Below are 18,050 nucleotides of genomic sequence, written 5' to 3' on the forward strand. Positions count from 1 at the left end.
ACTACTGCTACTACTGTTGCTACTACTACTACTACTACTACTACTAAAACAATAACAACAATAACAACAAAAACGCTAACATTAACAACAAAAACAACAACAACAACAACAACACTAACACCCTCGTAATGAGGACCCCACACCTGACAGGTAAACTCACGAGCCATTTCCTCCACTCTCTTACTTTCACGCCTTGGTCATTATCTTCGTGGAACCCAAACTCGACAACTTTTAAATCACTTACCTCAAGAAAGAAAAAGTTGCGAGAAATGAAAGGACACCGATACCGTCTTGGGTGATTGGAGTGGTTGATGATGGTGACGATTATGAGCGTGTAATGGTTTCGCATTTCTTGGGTTATTTACTTAAGAGGAGAAAGGAAAATCATCTAACTAGCTCTCAGAACACTTTAGAACACAGGAAAAGGAGATAGATTCAGTGTAATGAAGTAAGAAATTAAGATATGCTCAATGTAAGATGAAGGAAAAAGATACACGGAAAAGAAGATATATTCAGTGTAAAGAAGAAAGAAAAAGAAGTAAATAAACTGTGAGGGAAAAAAAGACGATTGGATCAAATTAAGGAAAGCGGAAAAAAAAGAGAAATTGTGACTTCTGATACATTCCTAGAAACACAAGCAAGATATCAAAATAGAACGTGTACTAAAAAACGATAAAATGTCCCCCCACCCCCCAAAAAAATAACAGAACCTTATGCGGGAAAGTACAAACAGACAACAATACCAATTACCACCAAATATGAAAAGATGTTAAAGTGTAAATGAGACTAATGTAAAAATAAACACGGCAGACGAGCGCACAGGTATGACAGGCAAGACAGGTGCGTGAGGAAAACAAGCAGAAGCAAAAAACAAAAGAGCAGAAGGGAAAAATATAGTGTTTGAATCTGATAAGAGGCGCTGAAAATGAGATGCTCGGGGAGAGGGGAAAAAAATCCACTAGGAAGAAGAGAAAGAGAGTGAACGAGTGAAGGAGAGGAGGACGAGGAAGGAAGGGGAGATGAAGCGAAGGAGAAGGAAGAGAGATATGCACTTGTGTATTTAAACTTTCCTGTACTTAGAGGACCCAGAAAATTAGATGTTCGGGGAGAGGAAAAAAACACACTAGGAAGAAGAGAAAGAGGGTGAACGAGTGAAGAATAGGAGGACTAGGAAACGAAGGGAGATGAAGCGAAGGAGATTGGAGAGAGATATGCACTTGTGTATTTAAACTTTCCTATACTTAGTGGACGCAGAAAATGAGATGTTCGGGGAGAGGGAAAAAGAACACTAGGAAGAAGAGAAAGAGAGTGAACGAGTGAAGGATAGGAGGACGAGGAAACGAAGGGAGATGAAGCGAAGGAGAAGGGAGAGAGATAAGCACTTGTGTATTCAAACTTTCCTATACTTAGTGGACGCAGGAGGATAAGGGAAGGAGTAGATAGAAGGAAAACGGTGTAAGGAGATAGAGAGATGTATTTATGTATGTATGTATGTATGTATATTTGTATGTAGACTTATATATATATCGAACGAACACCACTAAAAATAAAGATAGATGGAATGCAGAAGAAAACGTGAGAAGGGAAGTGGCGGAGATGGGATTAGAGAGAGATATTCCTGTACGTGCGTATGTGTGTGCACTTTACCATACCTTGTGAACGCCAAAGCATGCCGCGTGTGCGTGTGTGTGTGCGTCAGAGCCTGCTGGTCCTCGCGTGTACACCGGACGACACACACTCTCACACTGGCCTCCACAACTACACACGTACACACCTACACGCACACAGACACACACACAGACACACAGACACCTGCCGAGACCCCCGCCCCGCCACCGGCACTGCCACCACCCACTTTCTCCACCCTCCCTCCCTCCTTCCCTCCTTCATTCCCTCCAGCCCTCCACTTCGGTTGCGACGCTCCACTGAACAGCCTCCTCCTCCTCCTCCTCCTCCTCCTCCTCCTCCTCCTCCTACATCAACCCTTCAACTCCTCCCAGCAACCCCTCTCCGCCCAACCCTCAACCCCAACCAACCTCCTCCTCCTCCTCCTCCTCCTCTTCCTCCTCCTCCTCCTCCCCCGATAACCCTTCAACCCCCACCACTATCTCCCCCCCCCCCACACACACACACAACCCTCAACCTCATCTCTCTTCTCTCAGCATCCAAGACATTCCCATTTTTTATCCTCATTCTTACGTACCTGGAGGGAAAAAGGGAGAAAGGAAATACGAGAGAATACGAAAGAAAAAAGAAGGTAAGTGAAAGGGAATGAAAAAGAAAAATAAATCCATATATACGGGTCAAGGAAAACGGAGGAATGAACGGATATATATAGAGAGAGGAAAGTGGATTAGAGGTATAAAATAAAGGTGGTAATTAGTCAGGGAAGGAAGGGAAGAAAGGAAGGAAGGAAGAAAGGGAGAGCGATGGAGGGTGAGGGGGAGAGGAGAAAAGGAAGGGGAGAAGGAACGAATAGAGGGAAGGATAAGCATTGGGGGGGGGATTAAGAAGGAAGGAAGAGAGCGATGGAAGGGTGAGAGGAGAAAAGGAAGGAAAGGAGAAACGAATAGAGCGAGGGATAAGCAGTGGCGGTAGGAAGGTAAGAAGAAAGGGGAAGGAAATTGGGGTTGGAGGGAAGGGAAAAAGCAGAAACATGGCACAGGAAGGAATTAGTGAGGAACGGAAGGAAATAATTAAGGAGGGAGGATAGGAAGTGGTGAGGGAACGAAGGAGAGGAGAGAGGAAAAAGGTGAAGGAGAGAAACGAAGAAGAGGAGAGAGGAAAAAGTTTAAGGAGAGAAGGGAAGAAAAAGTTAAAGGAGAGGAACTAAGAAGAGGCGAGAGGAAAAAGTATTAAGAAGAGAAGAGAGGAAAAAGTTGACGGAGATGAAACAAATAAAAAAATGGGAAATATTGAATGAAAGAAAGTAGAGTGCGATTGGGCAGAAAATGAAGAAGGAAAAGGAAATAGAAAGAAATGAAAGATGGGCAGGAGTGATAAAGAAAAGAGAAGGAAAATAAAGTGAAAGGAATAGGATGAAACTGTACAGGAAAAGCGAAGTAGAAACGAAACTGATGATAACCTTGAACTGAAAAAAAGAAACAACACTTGGGAAAGATAAATATGATAATAAATGAAAATGAGTCATGTAGCGGAAGGAAACCAAAATAGAAAAAGAAACTGATGATGGCGTGGAGTTAAAAAAATGGTAAAGGAAACACATGGGAAAATAAATATGACCACAGATGTAGGGAGTTGATGATGATGCAACTGATGGTGAGCGGGAAGGAAACACATAAGAGAAAAACACACAGAAAAATATGATACAGACGTTACTTGACGAGAGAGAGAAAATGCGACGATAAATCATGAATGGAAATGAGAAATAAGAAAGGCAAATAAAGATGTCAGAGAGAGAGAGAGAGAGAGAGAGAGAGAGAGAGAGAGAGAGAGAGAGAGAGAGAGAGAGAGAGAGAGAGAGAGAGAGAGAGAGAGAGAAAGAGAGAGAGAGAATTATGAAAGTGAGAGTGCGAGGGAGTGTCTGAGTGAGTGAGGAAGAGAGTGAAAGTGCGGGAGAGGGAGTGAGTGAGAGTGAGCTAGAGAGTGAAAGAGTGAGTAGTGAGTGAGGAAAAGAGTAACAGAGTGAGAGTGTGTAAGAGTGAGGAAATAGTGAGTAAGTGAGTGAGTGTCTGGGGGTCAGTAGAGAAAGTTTGTGTCTTAAATTTTTGGTTATTATTGCGTGAAAAGACTTGTGGGTGATACATTTTTCATAAGGTCTCGTTACACACACACACACACACACACACACACACACACACACACACACACACACACACTTACCTCTCTATCTATTTTTTTTATCTATCGATCTAGCTATCAATCTATTTCTGCTATTATCTCTCCGTTTGTTTTTCCTGTGGATTTTGTGTAATAAAAGAGTAAAAACCAGAATGAAGAATCGATATAAAACTGAAAAAAAGAAAGTCGAATTAGATAAGTAAGATGTTAAGTTAAATAAGTAAAAATGAAATTACGTCGAGCATGAGAAGTAAGAAAAAGAATAAAAGTAAGATGTGAAAGATGATAAATTAGAAGAAAAAAATTGTGTTGAGAATTAACTGAAAAGAGACAATGATGGAAAAAACAACAGACAAAAGAATATGAAAGAAAAGTATTGAAGAAAAGGAAGAATAAACAAAAAAAAAGTAAGAAAAAAAAGAAGGAAGGAAAAAGAGACGGAAAAAATAAAGGAAAAGAATGAAAGGAAAAATATACAAGAAAGAAAAGGAATATAAAGGAAAAGAATGAAAGGAAAAATATACAAGAAAGAAAGGTATTGAAGAAAAGGAAGAATAAACAGAAAAGTGAGAAAAAGAAAAGAAGGAAGGAAAAAGAAACGAAAAAATAAAGGAAAAGAATGAAAGGAAAAATGTACAAGAAAGAAAAGGATTGAAGAAAAGGAAGAATAAACAGAAAATAAGGAAGGAAAAAGAAACGAAAAATATAAAGGAAAAGAATGCAATAAAGAATATACAAGAAAGAAAAGGATTGAAGAAAAGGAAGAATAAACAGAAAAGAAGGAAGGAAAAAGAAACGAAAAAATAAAGGAAAAGAATGCAAGGAAAAATATACAAGAAAGAAAAGGATTGAAGAAAAGGAAAAATAAACAGAAAAGTAAGAAAAAGGAAAGAAGGAAGGAAAAAAAACGAAAAAAATAAAGGAAAAATATACAAGAAAGAAAAGTATTGAAGAAAAGGAAAAATAAACAAAAAAGGAAGGAAAAGAAACGAAAAAATAAAGGAAAAGGAAGAAAGGAAGGAAAAATATACAAAAGAGAAAAAAAAATAGAGCGACGACGTAAAGAAACTAAGAGAGACACAGAACAATGTTAATAGACAGCACTGTGAGGCGAATCATGTGAGAGAACTTAATAAAACTGACAAGATAATGAGGATACCACTGTGATGATGGGCCGCGGCACTTACCTCAGACAGCGGAAGGAAGGCGAAAGAAAATGTTAGAGAAAGAAGAGATCAAGAGAGGAAGACGGAAGGAAAGAAGGAAAGGAAGAAGGGGATAAAGAGGAGTAAGAAAAGATCAAGAGAGAAAGACGGAGGAAGAGAAGGAAAGAAAGAAATAGATAAAGAGGAGTAAGAAGAGATTAAGAAAGGAAGACGGAAGGAAAGAAGGAAAGGAAGAAGTGGATAAAGAGGAGTAAGAAGAGATCAAGAGAGGAGGACGGAAGGAAAGAAGGAAAGGAAGAAATAGATAAAGAGGAGTAAGAAGAGATTAAGAAAGGAAGACGGAAGGAAAGAAGGAAAGGAAAAAGTAGATAAAGAGGAGTCATTATATGATACTGACGGAAGGAAAACACTAGAAGAATAATGAAAGAAAGATATTAGGGAAGAAAAGGAGTAAGAAAGGAAACTGAGAATAAAGGTTAGAGGAAAGACACTGGAGGGAAAAAAAAAAGAGAAAAATGAAGAAGAAAGCAAAAAAAGATAAAGTGAAGAAAACGGAAGAAAAGAAATGAAAGAAGGAAGAAAAGAGTAAAACAAGAAACAGAGAAAGTAAGTAGAAATGATAAATGAACGGAAGAAGAAAAGAAAAAAATAAAGAGAAAAACAACGCCGCAGCAACACTAGAAACAATGATACAAAAAAAAGGTGACAGAAGGAAAAGAAAGTTGAAACAATGCCGGAAAAAACTACAAGAGCAAGGAAAATAAAGAAAAGAAAGAGATCATAAAGTTTAACCAAAAAAGAAAAGGGAGAATGAAAGTAAAAATAAAAAAGTACAAGGAAAACAACACCATATGCACACCAATAACTACACACAAGCACCACCCACCACCACACCCACCACCACCACCACCACCACCACCACCACCGCCAAGAGAAATCACCTGTGAGTCTCCCGAAGCGCTCACAGGTAAAAGTTAATTAATCACGAAGACGAAAACACCTGCGCCAGGAAGTAATTAAGCGGTACTTCTTGCTGCTTTGTTTGCACGCCTTACCTGGCCTTACCTTACCTGCGCGGGGACTTACCTTTGTCTCTGCCCAGGTGTGTGAAGGGGAGGGATTGAGGAAGGACGTGAAGGGAAAAAGTTGGAAAGGGGTTAAATTGTATGGAGATGAAAATGGAGATGAGGAGAAAGGTGTAGGGAACGAGGTGAGGGGAAGGTGAAGGTGTTGCAATAATGAAATGGAGAAAGGAAGATAGGAATAATGGAGTGAAGACAGACAAGACGGAAAGAAAAAGAGAGAAGAAAGGAAGAATAAAGAAATAGAACGGAAAAAAAAAGAAACCCATCTATCTATAATGCAAGGAAACAAAGGAGGGAAAATTATATAAAACAAAAGGAGGGAAGAAATTAAAAGCAAAAAAAAAGGAGAGGGATATGAATAGAGTGAGATAAGAGATTCGATAATAGGAAAAGAAAGAAAGGAGGAGGAGGAGGAGAAAATGTGATTGGGATGGAAGTGAACAGAAAGAGGCGGGGAAGGAGGTGAGGGGAAAGGGGGGGAAGGTTATGTATGAAATAGAGATGGAGATAAAAGGAAATGGATGAGGTGAGACAAGAGAGAGTGGAGATAAGAAAAGGAAGAAAGTGGGAGAAGCTGAGGAGAATTAATGAGGATGGAGATAAGGGACATGGATGGGTGGAGAAGAGAGAGATTGGAGATAAGAAAAGGGTAAGAAAGGAGGAGGAGGAGGAAGGGGAAAAGAGGGGGGAAGCGTGGGAGTTCTCGAGAAAGATTTGTTGGGGAAGTTTGAGAGAAGTGTGGGGTGAAGGGGGAAGGGGGGAGGGGGTGGGCTACCGTAAGTTTTGGGAAGTGGGTGATGGACGTGGGAGTGGGCGTGGCAGAGAGAGAGAGAGAGAGAGAGAGAGAGAGAGAGAGAGAGAGAGAGAGAGAGAGAGAGAGAGAGAGAGAGAGGTAGACTGGGTTTGTAGAAGGGAAGAAGTGGACTCAGTAAAGAGAATGAAGAGGAAGAGGAGGAGGAGGAGGAGGAGGAGGGGGGGGGAGGGGAGGACGGGAAGGCTCATCATCAGGTGTTTCTCATTATCAAATATTTTCTCACTTTCACGCCTCGCCCTCCAGGTAGGTAATTAGTCACGAAAAGGAGTGCGTCTCTCTCTCTCTCTCTCTCTGTCTCTCATTTTTTTCTTATTTTATATTTTTTTACTACTAATGACGAGCGGCATTCGGGCGAGAGTTTAAAATCCAGACAGACAGGCAAATCTTCCGGAACATTTATGGCGAAGAGACCATAAAAAAACAGGTGATCATCGCGCCTTTTGTGTTCATGGTCCATTTCCGAGCAGGGGTGTTTTCTGAGGGGGCGGCGAAGGGGCGGGTGAGAGGACTCGGTTCGGGGGACGGCGGGGGACGGGGTGAGAGGGTGTGACTTAGTGTTTCCGGGTATTAAATAATGGTTATATTTAGGGTGGGGAGTAGATAAAGGAGGATTAGGTATATCGGGGTGATGGGAATGGGTTGTGGTGATGGGGGTGGAGAATGTGAGGGATTGGGGATACTGGGGTGATATGTATAGTCTTGTGTATAGGGTGTGTGATGATGGGTATAGAGAATGGGTGTAGGAATGGGGATATTGGGGTGATGGGTACAGGTTGTGTGTTGTGATGGGGTGAAGAAAGGGTTGAGAATTGAGGATGTTGGAGTGATGTGTGGGTGTGGGTATGTGTGTGGGTGGGTGTGTGGGTGTGTTTGTGATGTGTGTAAGAGGATAGAGGTGTCCGGTGATGGGTGAAGAGTGTCTGGGTGAGATGGGTGAACGGAATGGCTGACTGGAAGGAAGGTTGAATGGATTGAGTAGTGGATGATAGATGAATGTGTGGGTATAACTTAGGATGTGGTGATGGGTGAGCAGCAGATGTGGATAAAAAGAGGGAGGTGAAGGGAATATAGGTTAGGTTAGGGTGGATGGGATGGTGATGAGTGGTGGATAAAGAAGTGGAGAGGTTAGAGAGGGAGGGGCGGTAGTGAATGATAGTCGAATGGGTGTTTGCATGTGGATTTGGTGGTAATGAGATGACTGGATGAAGGGAGGCAAGGGGAGGGAAGCTGATGGAGAATGTAAAGGAAGTGAATGATAAGTGGATGGGGGCGTGAACGGGTGCGGTCAGGTGATGAAGGTTGTCAAGGAAAATGATGACAAGTAGAGGATATGTGTGGGGGAAAGGGTGGATGCGATGAAGGTATGGAAGTGGGTGATGAGAGGTGGATGTATGTGTGGGTGGATGAAGTGTAGTGTAGGTGGTAATAGTAATGGTTGAACGAAGGGATGGTGCGAGGGAGGGTGCTGAGGAGGTAATGAGTGAGGAGTGGACGGAGATTGGAGTTTAATAGTTGGAGTGCGAAGGTGGAGAGAGAGCGCGAGCGTGTCTTGCTATAAAGGTGATGTGGACTACTTACTTAATGGACAGTGTGTGTGTGTGTGTGTGTGGGTGTGTGTGTGTGGGTGTGTGTGTGTGGGTGGGTGGGTGGTTGTTTTTTTGTTTTTTTTTTTTTACAGCAAAGGAGACAGCTCAGGGGCACAAATAGAAATAAAACAATAATGAAAAAAAAAAAAGCCCGCTACTTGCTGCTCCTAAAAAGATTACAGAGTGCCCAAAAGAGAGGTCAAGGGTAAGTGGGTTGGTGTGTGTGTGTGTGTGTGTGTGTGTGTGTGTGTGTGGAGAAGGGTAAATGCCCGAACAGTGACAAATGAAAAACGCAAAACCCCGAAAATATGAACAGAAACAAAAAATAAAAAAAAGCATGAATTCACAGTAAAACGAATAGAAACAAAATAAAAAAGAAAAGAAAATACGTATGAATGCAAAACGGAACAATTCATATTAAAACACAGCAAACATTTCCATTGCTTAACACAAGAATGACACATAAAACATAAAAGAAAATAGTCAGTCACCACCTTCACCGAAACGAAAAATAAAAATGAAAAAGAAAGAAAAGCCCAGGTAGACAAGCTCCCAAGACACTACGTTAAGTAACCAACCCGCGCCAGGTGAACAGAAGGTAACAGCAGGTGAGGAAAGCCCAGCAGACGTAATAAAGGTAATGCGATAATGACGATGATTACGGCGATGCTAATAACAGGTGATGATCTCAGCCTCACCTTGACTCACCTGCTTGATTAAGAGGAGCACACAGGTGACCCAAAATAACAAAAACATCAACAAGAGCAACGACAGACAACTCATCATAGTGAAACCTTCCCCTCCTCTTCCTCCTCCTCCTCCTCCTCCTCTTGTTTACGTCTCTCTCTCTCTCTCTCTCTCTCAAGGTCTGCTGGGAAATATGTCACGCCTCGGGTCTCCTGCTGGCTACCTTCCTTCCTGTCGTTCTTCGTTGTCGTCTAGTTACAGTTTTTCTTCTCCATCTTTATCCCCTTCTTCAACTCCTGTTTTCGTCCTCTTACTGTTCCTGTCCTCGCCATTCTCCCTCTCCGTTTTCCTTTCTCCTCGCTCTTTTTTTCCATTTTTGATTTGTTTTTTGTTCTTTTTCTTGCTCTTCATTGACGTCTAGTTGTGGTATTCTCAATAGTCATCCCCTTTTTCTGTTCCTCCTGTGTCTTCTTTTGCTTCAATTTTGCCTTCAATTTTCTTTCTTCCTTCTTCTCCTTGTTTTATTTTTTCTTCCTTTTTTCTTGTTCTTTTCTTCTTGTTCTTCTTTTTCTCCATTGTCGTCTAATTACTGTGTTATCCATCTTCATCCCCTTCTGTTCCGCCTGTTACTTCTTTTGCTTCCACTTCTGTTCCCTGTCCTCCTCGTCATCCACCTTTATTCTCTTTCTTTCCTTCCTTTGACTCGTTTTCTTCTTGCTCTTGTTCTTGTTCTTCTTTTATGTCTTCTCCGTTGTTATCGTTGTCGTTGTCAGGGGCGATTTTTTTTTCCTAGTTAGCTTTATTTTTGCGATTATTATTTCACGCATGCCTCATATTGAACGGGTGATGACGTATTAATCTCTTTAGGTTTAATATTGTAAAACTCACGGAGGAGCAAAAGAATGAGAGAAAAGTGAAAACACGTAACTGTCTCAAATTTACACTCATTTCGCGCGTCACGTCACGTCACTTTCCAGCCAAATAACACGTCTCCAGCCAGATTATCCCCAAGACAGGTCATTTCCCAGCCAGGTCACTCCCCCTCCCCCCCTACTTAGCATCCCTTCCCTCCCCCATCCCCCTCCCACTTACCCCCTGCCCCTTCCCATCCTCTCAGTCTCGCCATGTTTAGGTACAAGACTCGAACGTGACCGCAATTTTCACTTTCTCATACTTTACATTTAGCCTCATTCCACCCTCCTCACCTCCTCCCTCTCTTTTCTCTCCTTCTCTTCTTCTCTCCTTCACTCATTCACTCGCCCCTTCACTGCATTCCTTCCTCTCCCTCACCTGCACTTTTCTCTCTTCCCTCCATTCCTCCCTCCCTATTTACCTCCTGCTTTCCCTCTCTCCCTCAACCACTCATAAACAATCATTCCATCACTCATTTCCCCCCTCCTCTTCCTCCCCCTCCTTCTCCTCCTCCTCCTCCTCCTCCTCCTCCTTCTAGCATAAACAAACCTCGTAATACCGTCACGCAAACATACACATAACGTTACGTAGTACAAACGATGCACTCTATAAAACAGCAAAAGGAAACAAAACTGCAATATATGACGTTGTTTTAAGAGCATGCAAAAGTCCTCTCAACCTCACGATTCCTACTGAGGCGTCCAGGTGTTTGCTCTCCGACAGGTAAACAGAGACGTGAGAATTCAGGTAAAGATCAAGTTACATTGTCTTGAAATTCCTGATGAAGTGTTGAAACTTGTCATGTGCAGTGGGTCAAGTCCTTGCTCACTCGCTTGCTTGCAGGGGTGACTTTGGTGTTGTAGTGTAAATGGTTTTGATAAGTATTTGGTCTTATGAAAAATAGGAATGGTAAAAAGAATGGTGGTGGTTGTGGTGGAAAGAATAGTAGTAGTAGTAGTAGAGAAAGAGAGTAAGAAAGAAAGAAAGAAAGAAAGAAGGAAAGAAAAAAAGAGAAAAAGAGAGAGAGAGAGAGAGAGAGAGAGAGAGAGAGAGAGAGAGAGAGAGAGAGAGAGAGAGAGAGAGAGAGAGAGAGAGAGAGAGAGAGAGAGAGAGAGAGAGAGAGAGAGAGAGAGAGAGAGAGAGAGAGAGAGAGAGAGAGAGAGAGAGAGAGAGAGAGAGAGAGAGAGAGAGAGAGAGAGAGAGAGAGAATGTCAAGGTACCAGAGTCAGCTACATTATCACTCCATTATACCACCACCACCACCACCACTGTCTGCCTGGGGCCTAAATAATGAACAACTGCGCATCGCCACCCTGGAAAGTGACCCACCCACAAGTTCTTCAAAGTGCGCTGCGCCCTCCTACGCTTTCACTGCCATGCTCCTTCTCCCCCCACCCCCCTCCCCCTCATTTTTATATGCTCTGAAATATCATTTATCATCATCATTTATACGCTAATAGTTTCCTCCTTTCTCTTGTATTGTTTTGTGTTATGATTCTTTTAGTGGGTGCTCGGGGGGAAGGGGAATGTGTGTGTGTGTGTGTGTGTGTGTGTGTGTGTGTGTTATTCAAGCAACCGCTCCCAAGCCAGTGATGCGAACATTATGCTTTCTCTAGCTGTTTATGAATTAGCGTATTACCGCTGATCGCCGCCTTTCGTTCGCCCTTAATTAATACACGAATACTTACTCACACAACAAAACTCTAGGTACTTAACCTTTATTACAGTTATGAGGAAGTTTGTTTGTGTGTTTGTTTGTGTGTGGAGTGAAGCTTAAATGTTTTCTTAATCGAGTGAAATGTCTTTACGCCACAATTGTCTCTGACTTAATACTGATTTAATGTGTGTGTGTGTTTTTTTTTTCGTTATATGAAATACTTTGAATCATAAACATATCTCTTAATGAATACAGGGAGCGGAATTTAGTTAATATGCTGTACGTTCCACCTGACAATTAAATAATTAGATTCATTAAGGGATAATGATGTGAATGTTTCCTGTAATTACTGATTTATTTGTTTGTTTGTTTACGTTAAGTAAGACAGGGCAAGAGCAAAACTAAACAAGTAAACGAAAACTGAGAAAGACGCCGCAAGACAATGATAAGTGTACCGACCGATTGATGACTTATTCTTTATTTGCTATAGTAACACAAATACAATAAACATATAAACAACAGTGGATAAAAACGCAGGTAATAACAGAACAGGTGTATATATTGACAGACAGGTCTATACTTTGATGAGAAGAGAAAGTACTTAAAAATCCAGGCAGAGAAAGAGAAGATGGCGCCACTATAAATACTTGCCTGCGCCATGACGGACTGGAGCCGACTACCATCCAGGCCCCTCAAGAAAGCCTACCGGCGCTATAGGCGTACACGTAAAAAAAAGGGGGGGGGGGCAGTCTATTATATAAAAAGCACAGGTAGAAAATAGGTGAAAATAGCTGCATAGACAGATAAACAGGTGTATTTTTAGGTAAGCAGAGGAAATAAGTTGAGATCCATGTAGTGTCCTTGAGTTGTTTACAGAATCTACCGTCTCTTTCCGATCCGTAACTACATCATATCACTTACACATTCTTTCGTATTATGATGATGAATGTGCTTGTGGTGGAGGTGATTCTGGGTGATGTATGACGGTGATGGTAAGGCGATGATGGTAGTGGTGGTGGTGGTGGTGGTAGTGTTGGTGCTTTACCTTGGAAGACTGGCAAGCTGGTTGGTGGTGATTGATGTTGGTAGTGATGGTGGCTGTTGTAATGGAAGTAAAGGATCATGGCGGTGGTGGTGTTAGAGAGAGGGGGATGAGAACGAAAAGAAAGAAAAAAAAATGAAGAAAGAAAGAAAGGAAGGAAGGCAGGAGGAGAGAGAGAGATGAAAGAGAGAGGGAGGGGGGGAGGTAGAAAAAGACAAAATATGGAACGGATAAAGAAAGGATGGAAGAAAAAATGGGAAAAAAATATGAAAAGTAAGAAGTATAAAAAAAGAAGGAAATAAGTAATGGTCGTTTTGATTGTGGTGGTGGTGGTAGTGGTGGTGGTTACTTAAAGGAAAGAGAAGGTAGTGGTGGTGTTAGCATTAAGTGTGGTGGTTGTGGTGGTGGCTCCGGTAGTACAGGTGAGAAGATAGTGGTGGTGATGGTGTTATTGGTAGTGAGGGTGGTGGTGATGGTGTTATTGGTAGTGAGGGTGATGGTGATGGTGTTATTGGTAGTGAGGGTGGTGGTGATGGTGTTATTGGTAGTGAGGGTGGTGGTGATGGTGGTGATACGTGCACAACCTACCAAGAAAATGAAGGTGGTGGTTACTTTTTTGCTGGAGTTGTTAGTGGTGGTGGTAGTGGAGTTGCTAGTGGTGGTGGTGGTCGTGGTGGTCGTGGTGGGAGGTGTCAGCTGTTGCGAATCAAAACGATAAAAACAAAAATGAAAAAAGTACGTCACCATTATGGTAATCAAACACTTCACACTCGTACGCTTTCCCTCAGCAGCAAACTTTCCTTCTTGGCGTCACTTCCTTTCCTCTCCTCCTCCTTCCCGTCTCCCGGCGCGTTAATCATTCCTCATTTGCTGGTCACTCGTGTTAATGTTTCCGTTGTTGGCGCTGCTACTACTACTACTACTACTACTACTACTACTACCACTACTACTACTACAACAACAACTATTACCACTATTACTACTACTTCGAGACATTCCACAAACACAAACCACAAAAAGATTCCACCTAAAAATGCCAGAATCACATATAAGAAAGAAAATCAATGTTCATGCTCTCTACACATATACAAAAGAGCAATAATGAATAAAAAAAACGATAAGTACATCTATATACACGATCAAATCAACGCCTGCACAGGTATACGCAACTCACCTGTATTAATAGGAGTCAACAGGTGTGTGAGGAACGAAAGGTAAGGTGTTGATGTGTGTATATGTGTGCGTGTGCCATCAACATCTGCTGGGAGAGATTTATATTCAATTTTATCCCCAAACATTACTCTTTATCGGGATTAACGTCAAGGTGGTGCGATTAAAGGGAGACTATTTTGGTTCATTATGGTTACTTTGTCACCCTCGCGGACGGACGAAGAGAGTTACCTGCCCCACCTGCCCCAAGGCGTTGACAAAGCCTTGATTACGAGCAGGTGAGAGACTGACTGACGGAGTGTCTCTCGATGTCTTTGTGTGTGGGTGGAGAGCGAAAGAAAAGAACGGAGAAAAAGAAAGAAAGGATGGAAGGTGAAAGAAGAGAAAGAGAAAAGGAGAAAGAGAGAGAGGGAGGGGAAGAGAACGAAAGACAGAGAGAGAGAGAGAGAGAGAGAGAGAGAGAGAGAGAGAGAGAGAGAGAGAGAGAGAGAGAGAGAGAGAGAGAGAGAGAGAGAGAGAGAGAGAGAGAGAGAGAGAGAGAGAGAGAGAGAGAGAGAGTTTGGAGGGGGTAGAAGAAATATAGAAAAAAAGAACGGATAAAGAAAACAGGAAGAAAGAATGAAAGAAAAGGAAAAGAAGGGAGGAGAGAGAGAAGGGGGAAAGACAGAGAGGAGTACAATAATAAGAAAAGGTAAGAGAAAAGAATGGAGAAAGAAAGAATGAGAAAAGAAAAGAAAATTGAAATGAAAAAAGAAAAGAAAAAAAAGGAAACTTGGCCTACATCTTTTTTAACTTCATGCTATTTTTAAACAACACGATATTATAGACTGACAAAGCGAAATAAAGAAAGAAAATCATAAAGCATTATATCCAAAATTGATCACATACCTCACCGTCCACGCTAGATGTCACGAGAGAGAGAGAGAGAGAGAGAGAGAGAGAGAGAGAGAGAGAGAGAGAGAGAGAGAGAGAGAGAGAGAGAGAGAGAGAGAGAGAGAGAGAGAGAGAGAGAGAGAGAGAGAGAGAGAGAGAGAGAGAGAGAGAGAGAGAGAGAGAGAATCAAGAAAGAAAGAAAGAAAGAAAGAAAGAAAGAAAGAAAGAAAAATTAAAAATGAAAGAAAAAACAGACAGAGAGAGAGATTTACATAGATAGATTTACATAGAAAATCAGACCACACAGACCCCATGGTCCAGACTTGGTGGTCTGTCCTTAAACCTAAGTGATTTTACATTAATCAGAAGACTCCAAAACGTTGCATTTCTACTTTAGTTGATATTAAGTTGAAGGAAGTGACGGTCGAGCTTATTTTTGAAGGAGTCAATCGTGTTACACTGGATCACTGACGGTGGAAGCTTATTCCATTCTCGCACTACAACGTTGGTGAAGAAAAATTTGGTGCAGTCTGAATTTACTTGTCTACATCTGAGTTTTACGCCATTGTTCCTCGTGCGCAAAGTGTCATCGATCATAAACAATGTTGATCTGTCTACATTCGTGAAACCATTAAGTATTTTAAAACATTCGATCAGTTTTCCTCGGAGGCGACGTTTCTCAAGAGAGAACATGTTAAGGGTAGAAAGCCTTTCTTCGTAGGATTTGTTGCGCAAGGATGGGATCATTTTCGTTGCCCGACGCTGAACACCTTCTAATTTAGCAATATCCTTTGCATGGTGGGGAGACCAAAACTGTACCGCATATTCCAAGTGGGGTCTGACTAAACTGTTGTAGAGCGGGAGTATTACATCTTTATTCTTGAATACAAAGTTTCTTTTAATGAAGCCCAACATTCTGTTCGCTTTATTTGCTGCATCGATGCATTGCTGTGAGAATTTGAGGTTTAACGCGATTTTGACCCCCAAGTCTTTGACGCATTGAACGCTTTTGAGTTTAACGCCGCGCATTTCGTATTCGAACTTCTTATTCCTCGTTCCAACTTGAAGGACCTGGCACTTGTCTACGTTAAAGGGCATCTCCCATCTATCCGACCAAGCTGAAATTTTGTGCAAATCCTCTTGGAGGCTTTGCCTGTCTTCGTCAGTGAGAACCGAGTTGCCAATCTTTGTGTCGTCTGCAAATTTACTAATGCGGTTATTGAGTCCAACATCCACGTCGTTGATGTAAATAATGAAGAGCACTGGGCCAAGGACCGAGCCCTGAGGGACGCCACTAGTGACAGGCGCCCACTCTGAGTTAAATCCGTCAATCACTACTCTTTGTTGTCTGTTGCTCAACCAGTTCGCGATCCATTGGTTTACTTGACCGTCAATACCTATTTGCTTTAATTTGTAAAGTAATTTATGATGCGGGACTTTATCAAACGCTTTCTGGAAATCAAGATAGACTACGTCCAGTGATTTGGTTACGTCATAAACAGTGAAGAGGTCGTTATAAAAGGTTAATAGGTTTGATAGGCAGGATCTTTTGTTTCGGAAGCCATGTTGTGAGTCCCCAATCAATGAGTGGCTTTCAAGGTAATTCACAATTTTGTCTCTAATTATGCCCTCAAGTAGCTTACCTACAACAGAAGTTAGACTAATGGGCCTGTAATTACCTGGTACTTTTTTGTCTCCTTTCTTGAAAATCGGTGTCACGTTAGCCTTTTTCCAATCTGAAGGGACGATGCCTTGTCGCAAGGACATATTGAATACGGTTGTGAGGGAGGAGAGAGAGAGAGAGAGAGAGAGAGAGAGAGAGAGAGAGAGAGAGAGAGAGAGAGAGAGAGAGAGAGAGAGAGAGAGAGAGAGAGAGAGAGAGAGAGTGGTCAATCTTTTTACATTCTTCCAAATTCTGAAACTTACTCTCATTAATATTTTTTGTTTTGCCTTTTTTGTGTGCGTGACTAGAGCGAGGAGTCATTAATCTCAGTTTGTTTATCGTTAAGCTCTTTTCCAACGTTATTCTTTTCCACACATTTCAACAGTTCATCATCGGTAATATATATCTTCACACCTAACGAGAATTACCTGTCCACCTCGTCCTTACCTGCTTTTCACTCTCTTTATCGCCTGTGAAGAAGAAAAGTTAGTGATCTTAGCTTAATTTGATGCTCTCTTAGATACATACTTCATACATTTCATTTCCTCAACTTTAAGGCAACCCTGACCCCATTTCCCTTAATTTTTTGAGTAGCCCCCCTTGAACCTCACCCCTGGCAACCCTAACCCCATTTTATCCCTGTACCTCTTCCATCAAACCCTTGTTCTTCTCTCTATTAACATCCCCTAACTTAACACAAGTCCTAACTCTTATTAATTTATCTCAAGAATAAGTAAATGTATATGTTTGTTTATTTTAAGGCAACTCCCCTTAAAGCCGTGATATATTCTTCTGCACCCAACTAGAATTAACTTTCCACCACCGTCGCTAGATACATACGTTTAGCGTCTTCACTATTTGTACAAGAAAAAGTTAGTGAGATATTTTCTAGCGCCTTTCTTTTTTATACATTTCTTCAATCTATCAGCATCTGTAATGAATGATTTACACCTAATGAGAAATCTCCATCACATCGCTGGTTGTATTTCACTGTTTTGTCGTCCGTGAAAAGAAACGGAAAAAAATGTGTAATTGTAGCATAGCAGTGAAAGATTTAGCTGGTGTGTATTATTTCAGCATTTTGTTTTAGTCAGCGCTCCCTTGATGGGCTAGAGCGCCAACACACACACACACACACACACACACACACACACACACACACACACACACACACACACACACACACACACACACACACAAGAAAACACACAAACACACACAGAAACAAAAACACAAAAAAAAACACAAAGACACACACAAACGAAAAAAACATAATCACAAACACACTGAAACACAGATGCAAACATTCACAAACACACACACACACACACACACACACACACACACACACACACACACACACACACACACACACCATGATAAGCACACTCCCAACACAATATACACTCAGGAGCCGAAAAAATATCAAACATGCGTGGGTATTTATATAAATTTATCTTTACGTACATTTAAGAGAAATTTATGCAAGCGATTTTTTTCCCCTGATAAAAGTGTGTATATATGTCTTTATCTCTGAATATGTTTAATTTACGCTCGTTAGGATGGGAAAAAATTAAATAAACGTGTAAATATA

The 18,050-nt window shown here is 41.5% G+C and overlaps 1 protein-coding gene across 1 annotated transcript in view; it reads right to left on the reverse strand.

Annotated features, from left to right (window-relative positions):
- Nucleotides 1–1,810, reverse strand: part of LOC126985300 (msx2-interacting protein-like) — a 58,064-nt gene extending 56,254 nt beyond the window's left edge. Inside the window, exon 1 of the mRNA XM_050840010.1 lies at nt 1,653–1,810. The gene's annotated coding sequence lies outside the window, so the exon portion shown is untranslated. The remainder of the gene's footprint in view (nt 1–1,652) is intronic.
- Nucleotides 1,811–18,050: the final 16,240 nt, after the last annotated feature.

This window comes from Eriocheir sinensis, chromosome 5 (genome assembly GCF_024679095.1).
Source record: "Eriocheir sinensis breed Jianghai 21 chromosome 5, ASM2467909v1, whole genome shotgun sequence".
Lineage (NCBI taxonomy): Eukaryota > Metazoa > Arthropoda > Malacostraca > Decapoda > Varunidae > Eriocheir > Eriocheir sinensis.